Below are 6,688 nucleotides of genomic sequence, written 5' to 3'. Positions count from 1 at the left end.
ACATTATACTGACATTTCTTCGAATCGGCTAACGCCTGTCTTATTTGATGCATCATTACATGTGAAAAATCAATGAGAAACATTCAGAATATTTTCAATAAAACTGATAGAACCTCGCAGACATACAACTATTTTAGATCAGTTAATTTCGTTTTCTACTGTCATCTTATTATGCTTCCCATAAATTCTGACTTAAAACTCAACTGCGTAAATTGTGATTTTATTTGCGTTATAAATTTATTTGCGTAACAAATACTCTAGATAAAAACTACTGAAGTTTAACCTGGGGGAAATAAAATTGAGAATTATGGTGCGGGGAGTACATATTTCAATTGAATTTTTTACTCAGTGCGAAGTACCCTGAACATATCAATTGAATACATATTTTTGTTGAGGATTGTTTTAAGAAAAAACAACTCTCAATAATTTGTGAACATTGTTTTGTTCTCATTTCTCAGACTGCTGCTGTTCAAACAAAAGACGAAAACAAATATATCAGGCTAAATAGAAAAAAAAAATTACAATTTGTTTTAAACTGTTTATACTGTCGTAGATGTAATATTGTATTAGTGGTGATCCTGTTCTTTTCAGAATGGATGGATGAGAATGGCGTAAAATTGTGGATAGAAAATATTTGAAGCAGACGTCTAGGTGGGTTAATAAAGGAGAGAAGTCTATTGGTTTGGGATATGTTTCCTAGCCACATAACAGAAAACACTAAGGCTAGATTATCACGAAATAATAGTGATGTTGCAGTTATACCTGGTGGTCAGACCTCTTTACTGCAGCCACTAAACGTCTGTCTAAACAAACCATTTAAAGATAATGTGAGAGAGGTATGGAGCAATTGGATGCTGCATGGAGAGAAATCTTTTACAAAAGGTGGAGCTATGCGTGCTGCTTCATTGGATGTTTTGTGTAAGTTTGTTATAAAGGCATGGGGAAACGTGAAGAAAGAAAGTATAGTAAAATCATAAAAAAAAATGTGGTATCTCTAATGCAATAGATGGTACGGATGATGATATGCTGTATGAGAGTGAAGATGGAACCGAAGCAGACTCCGTAGATTCTAACTGGGACCCTTACATTGAAAGTTTAAATGACGATTTGCAATGTGTACGTGGTATATTTAATTTTTTTTGTACAATTTTTATTAAAATTGATAATCTTAGTGAAACATATTTTGTAATACATTTTATTAAAATTCGCAATCTTAGTGAGAAATAAAAGGTTTTCTACAGATTGTTGATTTTTAGGTAATTTTAACTTCGCAAATATCACCTTCGAGTAAAACCACCAATAGAAGAGAATATGACCAAAGACTGCGTGTACTCCATCCCATGCAGCTGTGGTAGGTTATACAAAGCCGAAACATGCCGCCCCCCTCAAAATAAGGGTAGACGAACATCGCAAAGCTGTGACACGAAGAGATATTGATAAATCGGGTATCACTAATCATGTATGGAAAGATGGAGACCACCTCCCCCTGTGAGATGAAGTTAAAATAATCGATAGAGAACACCACTAGAAAATATGAAAACTAAAAGAAGCAGCACATATACTTGGACACAACAACCTCCAAAGCAGACCGAGTGTAGATATGAGCAACATATAAGAACCGGTATTAAGGAAGGATAGGAAAATATTAGATTTATAAGACCTAAAATTCACTCCATAATTGCCCACAGGCACTAACCCTAAAATTCCGAGTTCGATTCCAAGCAGTGACCTGAATAATAATAATAATGTTAACATCGAAAAAAACCTTAGGTTCGAAAGTTTCAAGACACCTGAAGAAGGCTGGAGGGTATGTCAGCCGAAACGTTGTGTTAACAAACATAATGTGGACAAATATATGTCGAATGTAAATAATGTACATAATTCCTCATCTCTTAAATATAGAACTGTATAAGGCTATACACGTTATTTGTTGTATAGCCGCAGTTCAAATGGGTACAAAACCTAAAACAAATGTGTGTGTGTGTGTGTGTGTGTGTGTGTGTGGTTGGGCCAGGAGCCAATTTAAGTTCATAACGGCAACACACGCAATCATATACATACAAACATACCCATACATACACACGCATACACAAACCAAAGAAAAAAGCTAAGAAACACACACGACACCAGAACTGAGGACACCTCCGAAAGTAGGGGCCACGTCGAAAACACTAGAAGAGTAGGGGTCGAAAGTGGACGTGGTTCTTCCTGACGATGTTCTTAGCCACTGGATCGGATCCTATAAAGGAGTTGTTGAGGTAGCGAACCAGGAAATGTGGTTGGAATTCCTCCATGGAGTATTTTAAAAAAACAACTAGAGATAAATGTGGGCACTATCATGCTATTAGCTGTCAGAAGTGAAAGTGCTCACTGCTAGTGAAGTATCTGTCTGTCTGCCTGCATGCCTGTTGCTGGCCTGTCGATTCTTTGGCTACTGACAGCTAATACCATGACTGGCCGGAGCGAGCTATATGTCTGTCTGTCTGTCTCTCTCTATCTATCTATCTATTACTCGAATGTTCGCGCGTCCGCGCTAGCTAGTCGTGAGTGGTCGATCCTATTATTTTTTAACTTCAAACTTCATTTGTTTTCTATTTTGATAAATTCTCTCTGTTGAAAATTATATTTTTATATTTTAAATAATTGGCAATTTCAGGAAATATGTTTTTATATTAAATTTGTGTTTTCTACTCACGACTAGCTAGTGCGGACGCGCGAACATTCGAGTAATAGATAGATAGATAGATAGAGACAGACAGACATATAGCTCGCTCCGGCCAGTCATGGTATTAGCTGTCAGTAGCCAAAGAATCGACAGGCCAGCAACAGGCATGCAGGCAGCAGACAGATACTTCACTAGCAGTGAGCACTTTCACTTCTGACAGCTAATAGCATGATAGTGCCTAAATGTGTAATGAGGAAAAGACAATATTGTCATTTTTTGCTCTCTAGCAAATATGGGAAAACCACTCCAGACATTTTCGGTCTTATTCTGATCTCTTTATCATACTCATACGTACAAACATGTTCTCCCTCTCTCTCTCTCGCGGGCTCTTTTTTTCTCTCGCCCCACCCTGTCATCTCTCCCTTCCTCTATGTCCTACTTCAAAAGACAAAACTTTCTACCTCTCTTGTCTCACACACACTCCCTCAGACACACACACACACACACACACACACACACACACACACACATACATACACACATATCTACATTTATGTTTTGTCGCTCTACTTTTCACACTTCGTTACACACACATACACACACACCCACTTTCTCTCTCTCTCCCTCTCTCTCTCTCTCTCACCTTTCCTCCTACCCTTACCTTTTATATATATTCTTTTATTCTCTACATTCAGACACTTTTTCCCTCATTCCAGTCATACTTACAATACCACCGTCGCTCAAACGCACACGCGCATTGACTTTTCCCCGTCTCCTCATTGTATACTCGTTCACATTGTTACCTATCTCCACATACTTATACTCTTTCACCGTCTCCCATTATATTATTTTCACCACCGTCACCCAAACATTTACACCCTCGCACCGTCGTCTTACACACCACCAATACGACGACCAACACCACCGCCGTGTACGTCCTCCGCCTTCCCATTCAGGACATATATATCAACACTAACGTATGTGTGTGAGTGTGTATGTCTATCTATCTATCTATCTATCTGTTTATCTATCTATCTATCTATCTATCTATCTATCTATCTATCTATCTACCCACGTATCTATCTATTTATCTATCTATCTATCTATCTATCTATCTATCTATCTTTTAAGCTAGTATATAGCTTTTAAGCAACTGACCCGAATGGGAAGATCTGTAAACGGATCTCTGACTTGTTTTGGAGAATTTGTTGTAATTGCTTCCAAGAGAGTCATATCCAAATAAAGATCATATTCGTCACAAACAATCATGTAAAAAAAAAAAAAAAAGAAAGAAAATCGCCGAAACCATCGCAGTAATGAAAACATAGGAATCCAAAATTTCAGGATTGCAGGTCCGGATTCGGCCCAGAATGTTTTTAATTTACTCACGGAGTTGGCTTTTAGATGATAAAAATTGTTATTGTACAAAAAAAATTTGTCGCAAAAAGTCACATAAAAAAAATTACCGAAAACAGTCAAAGTAATGAAAACCTGGGAATCCAAAATTTCAAGATTGCGGGTTTAAATTCGGCCCGAAATGTTTTTAATTTACTCACGGAGTCAGCCTGATTCCAAAATGGTATGCTATATTGGGCTACGGCCTCTAGGAGTAAAGTTGAAAATGTGTGACACACTGACATTCACATTTATTATACGATTATATTAAAGTTGCGAGCTGGCAAAATCGTTAGCACGCCGGGCGAAATGTTTGGTGGTATTTCGTTTGACATTAGGTTTTGAGTTCGAATCATGCCCAGATCGACTTCACCTTTTATCCTTTTGGGATCGATAAATTAGTATTAAAAGGATTTATTAAAGTTGAAAAAGTGTGACACACTGACGTTTATTATATTAGATATGTCCAATTTAGGGAAAAATTTATTTCCATTAAAGTGTATATGTATTAAAGAAAGCAAAACAAAAATGATAGTGTTCAGTATGTTGGCCACAGGAATTTCTGTCAAAGAGACATGGTTAAACAAAGTTGTACATCATCTCCCTCTTTCTCTCTTATTATTACTGCCACCATCAATACTACTTTTAATCAAACATCAACTCTCCCTAAATTTCTTTGTCTCTCTTTTTCTCCCTCTCTTTTTCTTCCTCTCTTTCTGTCTGTCTTCGTCACCGAGGCTAAAGAGGACTTAGGACTCAGAGGTAGCGAGTGGTGTTACTCAGTGTGGGGTGAGTAAAATTCAGGATAATCTCCACCCTATTCGCTATACCATAGAGAGGGTTGGTAATAATTCTGGCAAAGGTGTGGCATTGGTGCATTTAGACCAGTCTAAAGCTTTTGATACGATCGACCATCGATACCTGGCGACTGTGCTTGCGCGGTTTAGCCTAGGCCTTGGCTTCCTAAAGGGGTTCATCGCTCTGTATCACAACATTAACTCGATAGTTCGGGTGAACGGTTTCCTTTCGAAGCCATTCTGCATCAGACGCTCGGTTCGTCAAGGTTGTCCGCTCTCACCACTTTTGTATGTAGTGGCTCTTGAGCCCCTACTGCGAAGGTTGAGTGACATCCCGAGAGACCTAGGTTTAGAGGAGTTTGTTTCGGCTTAGGCGGACGATATCACTATCAGCGTCACCACAGTAGCACGCCTACGTAGAGTGAGTAAGGCTATTGAGGTTTACGAGACGGTGGCAGGAGCAGAGATTAACCGGGAGAAGTCGGTCGGCTTGCAGCTCCGCACTTGGGTTGGCAAGTCGATGCCTTCAGACAGCGTTGTTGGGCGCTGGACAGAGGGACCGGTTAAATTGCTGGGAGTTTGGTTTGGACCAGGCCTCCAGATAGAGAAGAACTGGACGGAGGTTTCGAAAAGGGTGGTTGCAATAGTCAAGACTTGGTCTTGGCGGTGGCTATCCTTGAAAAGGAGGGTAGAAGTGGCCAATGTGTTTATCAGATCAGTCATTACCTACCACCTGATCGTCGTTCCCTGTCCGGATTTGTGGTTGATCAGGTTGGAGAGATAGCTCTTCCGCTTTTTGTGGAAGGGTAAGTTGCCACTTGTGAAACGCTGTCTGTTGTCAAAAGCCTTTAAAGGGAGGTTTAGGGATGCCTTGATTAATGATGCACAGGCATGCGTTGAGGCTGAGGCATCTCTGGATTCTTCTGGATGGTGAATGGGTGTAGTCCCCGCTAGCCAGACAAATGTTCCCCGAGTTCAAAAGTTTTGGGGAACAGGAAGCCTGGTGTTCTCGTAGACCGAGGTCGAGTAAGTGGCATATGGAGTGCCGTAAGGCCCTCCTGCTATTCCGGCGCTCGGGCAACGCCAGCAGTGAGGATTCTACACGTTTTTTATATAGTGGGTTGGTAGAGTCTGAATGTGACGATGGCCTGGGGGCGATTCTAGGTCTCGGGTATATTTAACTGGACTGCCTGTTCCACCGTACATTCGGGTTGAGAACGTTGGACAATTTCCAAAAGTCCTTGACCTGACAATGTTACAGGGGCGCCTTGCCAGTTTGGGATAAACTCGCAAGACATGGAACGTCTCACTCTCCGAACTGCCCAAGATGAAGGGGGTTGGTTAGGAAAACCGTCCCTCACGCTATTGTCCAGTGTCCGGAGATATCTGAAATGTGGGTTTATGTTGAACACCTGTTGTCCGGCGAAGGAAGAGTACAGCTGTCGACTGTGTCAATTATAAAAATTGACCCACCAGAATTTTTAAGAAATGAAGGTAAGAATTGTTTTCTCACTGTTGTTGTAATAGCGAAAGAGGCAGTATGGAAGACTAAGATAAAAGGGATTAAGACGGTTAACTTTATCTCTGGCTACAATTTACGATAATTTTTTCTTTTCATTTGAAATGGAAAGTGTGGCTGGAGAAGAGATGCTTGTCGGAGAGTGTGTTAAAAAAGAAAGATGGAAGCATATTGTACGAGTACTGTGCGTACAAGGAACCATGTGAATAGGCTATAGAAGAAATACAAGAGATGAAAGAAGTACCAGTGATAGATCGGGGCTTATGGGGTCGGGGCGTGCTCTGATCAGCGCTACATTTGTGTCATATTTGT

Source organism: Octopus bimaculoides, chromosome 5 (assembly GCF_046866305.1).
Source record: "Octopus bimaculoides isolate indiv1 chromosome 5, ASM4686630v1, whole genome shotgun sequence".
Taxonomy (NCBI): Eukaryota; Metazoa; Mollusca; class Cephalopoda; order Octopoda; family Octopodidae; genus Octopus; species Octopus bimaculoides.
Note: the sequence above shows the minus strand (reverse complement) of the source record.